Here is a 7,514-nt window from a genome sequence, read left to right as displayed (position 1 = left end):
TACTTTAGTATTTCCAGTAGATTTTGTTATTCTGGATATGGAAGAAGATTCTCAAGTTCCTCTCATATTAGGAAGACCATTCTTAAACACGGCTAAAGCAATGATAGACGTGTTTGGTAAGAAATTGACCCTAAGTATAGAGGATGAGAGTGTTACCTTTTTCAGTTGATAGAGCTATACAACAACCGCAATCTGCAGATGATACATGTTATTATATTCAAACTATAGAATCACATGCAGAATTGTTAGAAGAATTTCCAGAATTACAAGGAACAGGAGAATGTTCTTTAGGAGAAGGAACTGAACCAATTGATGAAACTGAAATGTTAGCTACACTTATGGCTAATGGATATGAACCAACAACAGAAGAAATTCAAATGCTAAAAGAGGAAGACATATATCGATATAAATCATCGATAGAAGAACCACCGACATTAGAGTTAAAGCCACTTCCAAACCATTTGGAATATGCTTATTTACATGGTGAATCTGAATTACCTGTAATAATATCGTCTTCTCTTACTGAAAATGAAAAATCTCAACTCATTTCTGTGTGTTTAAAGCTCATAAACCAGCTATTGCATGGAAGATTCATGATATTAAAGGAATAAGTCCTTCGTATTGCACACATAAAATCCTTATGGAAGAAGGTCATAAAACGTATGTGCAACGCCAACGAAGACTAAATCCTAATATGCAAGATGTTATTAAGAAAGAAATTATTAAACTACTTGATGCAGGTTTAATTTATTCAATCTCTGATAGTCCATGGATAAGCCCAGTTCAATGCGTACCTAAGAAGGGTGGCATGACTGTCATCACGAATGAGAAAAATGAGCTTCTTCCTACTAGGACTGTAACAGGATGGCGTATTTGTATTGATTATAGAAAATTAAATGACGCCACCAGAAAAGATCACTTTCCCTTACCTTTTATTGATCAAATGTTGGAAAGATTAGCCGAAAATAGTTACTATTGTTTTCTTGATGGTTTTTCCGGATATTTTCAAATTCCAATAGCACCCGAGGATCAAGAGAAAACCACATTTACGTGCCCTTATGGTACTTTTGCTTACAAACGCATGCCATTTGGACTTTGCAACGCCCCTGCAACCTTTCAAAGGTGCATGATGGCGATTTTTCACGACATGATAGAAGAATGCATGGAAGTTTTCATGGATGACTTTTCAGTCTTTAGTGATACTTTTGAAACATGTCTAGTTAATCTTGAACAAATGCTTATTAGATGCGAACAATCAAATCTAGTACTTAATTGGGAGAAATGCCATTTCATGGTTAAAGAAGGCATCGTTCTTGGACATAAAATTTCAAAGGAAGGAATTGAAGTGGATAGAGCTAATGTAGATGTAATTGCTAAACTTCCACATCCCACCAATGTTAGAGGAGTTAGGAGTTTTCTAGGGCATGCCGGTTTTTACCGATGTTTCATAAAAGATTTTTCTAAAATTGCCACTCCTATGAATAAACTCCTAGAAAAGGATGCTCCATTCATCTTTTCAGATGAATGCATCAAATCTTTTAATATTCTTAAAGAGAAACTCACTAATGCGCCGATCATGATAACTCCAAATTGGAATCTACCATTTGAACTAATGTGCGATGCAAGTGATTTTGCAATGGGAGTTGTTTTAGGACAAAGGATTGAAAAACGATTTCAACCTATATATTATGCTAGTAAGACGTTACAAGGATTATAAACAAATTATACAACTACTGAAAAAGAACTCCTTCCTATTGTCTTTGCTTTTGACAAATTTCGTTCATATCTCGTTCTAGCTAAAACAGTGGTCTATACCGACCATTCTGCTCTTAGATACCTATTTTCGAAATAAGATGCTAAACCAAGATTAATCCATTGGATCTTACTCTTACAAGAGTTCGATATTGAAATCCGAGACAAAAAGGGAGCAGAAAATCTCGCCGCTGATCATCTTTCTCGTCTTGAAAATCCTGAATTAGAAGTTCTAAATGAATCGGCCATACAAGACAACTTTCCTGATGAATATCTATTGAAGATAGATTATAATGAAATTCAATGGTTTGCTGATTATGCAAACTACTTAGTATGTGGATTCCTTGAAAAAGGATTATCGTACCAAAAACGAAAGAAATTCTTTAGTGATATAAAACACTATTTCTGGGAAGATCCACATTTGTTTAAAAGTTATCCCGATGGAATAATACGCCGATGTGTATTTGGAGATGAAGCTAGTCAAATTTTAAACCATTATCACACAGGACCAACAGGAGGGCATTATGGGCCTCAACTCACAGCAAGAAAAGTTTACGATGCTGGATTCTATTGGCCTACAATTTTCAAAGACGCACACCTTCTTTACAAATCCTGTGATGCTTGTCAAAGGGCCGGAAAAATAAGTCAACGTGATGAAATACCACAAAATGTCATTCAAGTATGTGAAGTATTTGACATTTGGGGTATTGACTTTATGGGTCCATTTCCAAAATCTCATAATAATCTCTACATTCTCGTTGCCATTGATTATGTATCTAAATGGGCGGAAGCACAAGCTCTCCCAACTAACGATGCACGAGTTGTAGTCAACTTTTTAAAACGTCTTTTTGCAAGGTTCGGAACACCGAAAGCTTTAATAAGTGATCGGGGTACTCATTTTTGTAATAATCAACTTGAGAAAGTTCTTAAAAGATATGGAGTAACTCATAAAATCTCCACTGCTTATCATCCACAAACAAGTGGACAAGTTGAAAATACCAACCGAGCTTTGAAACGTATTTTAGAGAAAACCGTAGGATCAAATCCGAAGGAATGGTTCATTAAATTGGAGGATGCACTCTGGGCTTTTAGAACAGCCTACAAAACTCCAATTGGAACCACACCTTTTAAACTCGTTTACGGAAAAGCATGTCATCTTCCAGTAGAAATTGAACACAAAGCATTTTGGGCTTTGAAGACATGTAATCTTGATTTACATGAAGCCGGACGTCTATGATTAAGTCAACTAAACGAATTAGAAGAATTAAGACTTGAAGCATGTGAGAATTCGTTAATCTATAAGGAAAGAACAAAGAAATGGCATGATAAAAGAATCAGAAGTTCAAAAGAATTTAAAGAAGGAGACAGAGTTCTTCTTTTCAATTCACGATTCAAGCTATTTCCTGGAAAATTGAAATCAAGATGGTCTGGACCATTCATAGTCAAAAGAGTTTTCTCATACGGAACAATAGAGTTAATAAATTCAAATGGGATTGAATTTAAAGTTAATGGTCACAGAGTTAAACATTACGTACATGATCCGATGGAAGTTGACAACGAAGTTAATCATAATTTCAACACCACAGCTAACTAAGTGTGGGGAGGTTCGAATCTTTTTAGGGTTATATGTATTTCTGTTAGAGTTAGATGTTCTATTTCGTGTAGTTTCCGAGAATGGAACCCGAATGGTCTTTCCCTAGCAGACCCTAAAGAACTAGTCTTCTCCCCCCATTCTGAATTTTTATTTATTTTTAGGTTTTACGAGATGAAGACTTCTTGTGAATTAAACCATGGTCTAATGCTACACGCTTTGATCACTAAACGTAATAATGACACCCTTCCAAGTGAAATAGTATCATTAATCAGAGGGAAATTGAACGGAGTAAGAAAAGAATCCAGAAACGAAAATAATAAGTTACAGTTTGGTAAAGGAAAATCAAAATTCGCAGCGAAAATAAGAGCACGACACCTTGAAAGATGTCACAAATACGGAAAATGGTCACACGAAGGAAAATGCTCGACGAATCAGACATATTCCAATACCGAGTTTGTTACTTTATGCAGAGATGGACCGTTCATATGTTTAGAAGAAAAAACATTAAATACTCGAGGTTACGCCTATGTAGCTATGGAAAACTAATTAGTCAGACTATCTTATGAGTGGGCTAAAGCAGGTCACTAAGAATTCTATTTCACAGGTAAGTTTGTACAGTTTTCAATTTTTATTTTTATTTTTTTATTGTTTTTAACCTTTTGATAATAAACGCTAAATCGTTCGCTATAAAGTATTAAATTGGTACTCAATAAAATTAGGTTTTGCAATCGAAATTATTGATATCATACAAAAATTTACTACATCACTGCGAAATTTACCGTTTATTCTTAAGGTATAAATATCTTTAATCAATCAACCCAAAATATTTCAGAAATTCGTCAGGAGTAAAACTAGGTAATATAGCCAAAATTACTTTACCGAAAAGAGGGGCGTATGTTTTTTTATAATATTTGATTGATTAAAGTGGGATAAAAGACTAAAAAGATTTTTAATTTTATTTTTACTTTGTTTTTAAAATTAATATTAAAATAATATTGTAAACTTTTTAAATCAATATATTTAAAATTGTAAATATTTGAAAAAAATTAATATTTTTAATATAAGTTTGTATGTATAAAAACAAAAATATAAATTTAAGTTTGGTGTGAATTTTTAATATGAATTTTTAATTTTATGCATTTTAAATTTAAGTTTGGTGTGAATTTAAAAACAAAAATTTACTTTATTTCACTAAGTTAAAAATATGATTTTTAAAATTCATCGTGAGTTGAAGACTAGGTCATTGTACCGAAATTGCTTTACCCAAGGGAGGGACGAGAACTTTTATTATCATTATTTTTAATCTTATTGAACTAAAGTATGCCAAAAACATTTAAAAAACCCAAAAATCTTTACTTTTAAAACCGCGATTTGAATTGACAAATTTTAAAATTTTGTCGAGGGACAGACTAGGACAACGATCCGAAACGCCCTCATCCTAAAAAGAAACAAATTTTTAAAATTTTATTAATTATATGTTTTATAAGTTATAAGGTTTCATATATAAAAAAAAGCCAAAATCACTGTACCCGGACCCCCATGCGATCGCATGGGTTTTGAACTTCAACTCCATGCGATCGCATGGAGCTGAAAAACGGGCCAGAAACAAAAAGCTCAGAGAGCTGTGTTCTTCACTCCACACATACACAAACACACGAACATACACACACAAACCTCTCAAAATTCATCAAATTTTCACAAAATTCAACCAAATTTTTCGCTACAATCCGCTCTAAACATGAATTTGATAAGGAGTTTATCAAAAAGGGTAACAATTTCACCCCTAAATCTCTTTAAATTTAATTTTTAGTGTTTTTGAGCTATATTTTACCTAATTTGATTTTGTTAGTTTCTAGTGTAATTAGAGTTAAATTGTTAGTATTTTATGCATGTATAACCTAGATTGATGCTATTTAACATGATTTGAAGCCAAAAACTTCAAAATTTTTAGAAATCTAGGGTTTGTGTTCTTGAGCAATTTGAGGCTTTTTGATATAAACAGGTTATGACCGATTTTTGTCATGAATTATTGCTAAATTAAGTAGTGTAACATGTTTAGGTAGCTAAATGATCCAAACTTTAATCCTAAACATGATTTTTGAAGATTAAAGTGAACTTTTTAGGTGCAAAATTCATGAACTTGATTAATTTGATATAATTGCCATTTGAGACTTGTTTAATTGTTAGTAAAGGTTGTTTTAACATGTTATTTGAGTTAAATGCTTATGAACTTTGTATACATTTTCATATGTGCTTATTTGAAAAAGTGTAAAATTGTAAAAAAATTGTCAAAATGTGTATAAGTTTAATTTTGATTGAACATGTTATTGTGATTGTTTTAAGTTGTTATTTTGCTAACACTAATGCATATTTGGATGCACAAATTTTGTGTTTAATGTGTTTTGCAGAGAGCCGATACTGGAGGTTCATCATCATCATCATCTAGACGACCTGATCCAGCTCCAGAACCAGAACTAGAAATGCAATATGAACCTGAACAAGTACCACAACAGGAACCACAACAACAGCCAGATCAACATGTACCTTATTATGATCCGCTATAGTTTGTTAATGAATTCATAGTATTTTCGATGCATCTGCCTGTAGAATACCCAACGATTCCAGAACACACGTTGCATCCTAATCTGAGATTCGATAGACGATGGAGAGATTACCCGGCATATCAAAGTAATAAATTCAAATTAATAATGAAAGATGTAGAGGTGCCTAGGGTAATTGATTGGGATCCTTTGGAAAGGGTCCAACTAGCTGACCGTGTTAGGGAGCATCTGATTCAAAGGTATGGCAGTTCTTCTTTTACTGATTGGGAATGTCTATTCACTATTCGTAGACCTGTATATAAGGAATGGTGTGTTGAGCTGATGAGTGCTATAGCATTAAATGTAGATGTAGATAGATTAGATGATAGAAGTTTTCTTAGGTTTATACTAGGCGGTAGGATGTACAGGATGTCCATGCTGGACATGGCCAGGGCATTACAGATATATACGCCCGCTGAATTACTACTACCCGATTGTATGAATTTGATTTATCGTGGTGAAAGGGTAGATAGGAATTTTGACGCGAGCGCCGTTTGGAGGCGTATGTCTGATTATAATGTTTTTGGGCGGGGAGGAACACATACCTACTTACATATTAACAGAGCCGAGCTTCGTATAATTCATAGATTTTTGGCTAACTCGATTACACAGAGAGGTCACAATAAGGAAAAATTGACCTTACATGATTTATTTTACCTAAAGTGTATTCGAGACCCAAGAGGCTTTGTTAATATCCCCTAATAAGTTGGTTTTTATTTATCTAAGATGGTTGAAGGAATACAGGAAGGGGGGATAATTGGAGGAGGTATTTTTTTTACTCTCATTGGAGAGTATTTAGGTGTAGATAAGGACCAAGGGGGTCCACTTATGGAATGTAGGGAACAGGTTGAGCTTTTAGGATTGAGGGTTTATGCGGGTGCTAAAGTATTGAAGAGTAGACGCAACCAGGAAATACCCTATGTAGGTAGTCATCCTCAGGTAGAGAGAGGCTCAGATGAGGTGATGGAGGAAGCGGATGACATTAGGGATGTCATTCGGGAGGCTATGACTGATGTCTACCAGCCTGTAGATGAGGTAGACATGACAAACGCGAAGAGATTTCGTCGGATGAAGCAGTGGCAAGCCCGGAATGATTACGAGCATTCCAGGCAATGACAGCATGATAGATGGGACTATCATCAGCGTCAGATTATGAGCCGGCTATCACCTCAGGATCACTACGTTCTGACCCGACCCGCTTACTATCCTCCACACCAGCCCGAGATGAGACCGCCTTATACTCTCTACGACCCTAACCAGGCATACCAGTACACCTATCACCAACCATGGAACTCGAACGATGACATGAACTGGAACCCCTATCCATGATTGATTTAGTTCCGGTTGGTAATTTATATGATTTTCAATTTTTATTATTTCTATTTATTTATGTTTAAACACATTATATTATGAAACGTTTATTGTAATGTTTAATATTTTTATTATGTTGTACTAATGTTTCATTTTTGATTTGAAAGTGGGATTTTAAGTCCCATTTCAAATTGCCAGGCATGTTTATATTTGTATGTATGTATATTTTCAATTGTACAAAAAAGGGTAAAACAGCG

This window comes from Rutidosis leptorrhynchoides, chromosome 6 (assembly GCF_046630445.1).
Source record: "Rutidosis leptorrhynchoides isolate AG116_Rl617_1_P2 chromosome 6, CSIRO_AGI_Rlap_v1, whole genome shotgun sequence".
NCBI classification, from domain to species: domain Eukaryota; kingdom Viridiplantae; phylum Streptophyta; class Magnoliopsida; order Asterales; family Asteraceae; genus Rutidosis; species Rutidosis leptorrhynchoides.
The sequence above is the reverse complement of the archived record's forward strand: the minus strand, read 5'-3'. Positions refer to the sequence as shown.